The following is a 967-nucleotide window of genomic DNA, read 5'->3' on the forward strand; positions in this document are numbered from 1 at the left end:
AATTTTAACACCGACTTTTAACTAGCGAAAAATACTCAAAAACACATCATGACCAACTAAAAATACAGCAGCATAGTAGGTCAGTGTTTTCATTAAAAATGCGCATTTTAAAAAGAAAAAATAATTGTTATTTGATTAGATAAGTCACACCAGGAGTGATGATATTCGGTAAACATCACAACTGGTGTTCTAAACCCCCAATCTGTGAAGTCTTTTTTTTCAGCCAAGTACCTCGAAAAAGTGCAAAGCATTTTGTTGTGGGTGGGAAAAAAAAAGATTTAAAACAAAGTGCTGATTTTTAAGCTTTGGAACGAGATTTGTTGCAGTATCGCTCGACTTAATGCATTCAGATGCTTACATGCATCTAATATTCACTTTCTGCATCTTTGTAGATACGAACAACCCTTGTGACTAGTCGTTATATGTATCTGCAATCTACAATTCAGCTGATGAAATCAGCCTGTCAGTTTTAGAATATCCACAGCTGAATTGTAGATCTCTCTTAAGTACAGATAAAACCATGATCATTTTGACTTGTAAAATAAATGGGAACTTTAGGTCCAAAAAGTAAATATCCTGTCTCGCTTGAGACTCAATTATCTTCAGCAGGCGGGTAAACAAGCTTACGTATGTAACTTGGCTAAAACTCATCTCTGACTGTAATAAATTCCAGTTAAAGCTAACTACAACGTCACTTGCGCTTGATAAAGTTTGATTTATGAGATTTGAAAAGGTATCTTGGATTAAAATGAATTCAATACATTTCGAACTTGACTCTTTGACTGAGTTTTAAAATATAATATCAACAGATGTATGAGAATACAAAAGCACCAAATTTGACAATCTGGTGCTAAAAAACATTCATATTGAAACATGAAATCTTAAAAAAAAAAATGCAGAAAAGTGGAGACTGGATGTGTGTGTGCACATGTGTGCACGTCATGAATAAAAAGTCCCACTCTGTACG

The sequence above is a fragment of the Hippichthys cyanospilos genome, chromosome 1 (genome assembly GCF_059441005.1).
Source record: "Hippichthys cyanospilos isolate Australia breed blue-spotted pipefish chromosome 1, RoL_Hcya_1.0, whole genome shotgun sequence".
Lineage (NCBI taxonomy): Eukaryota > Metazoa > Chordata > Actinopteri > Syngnathiformes > Syngnathidae > Hippichthys > Hippichthys cyanospilos.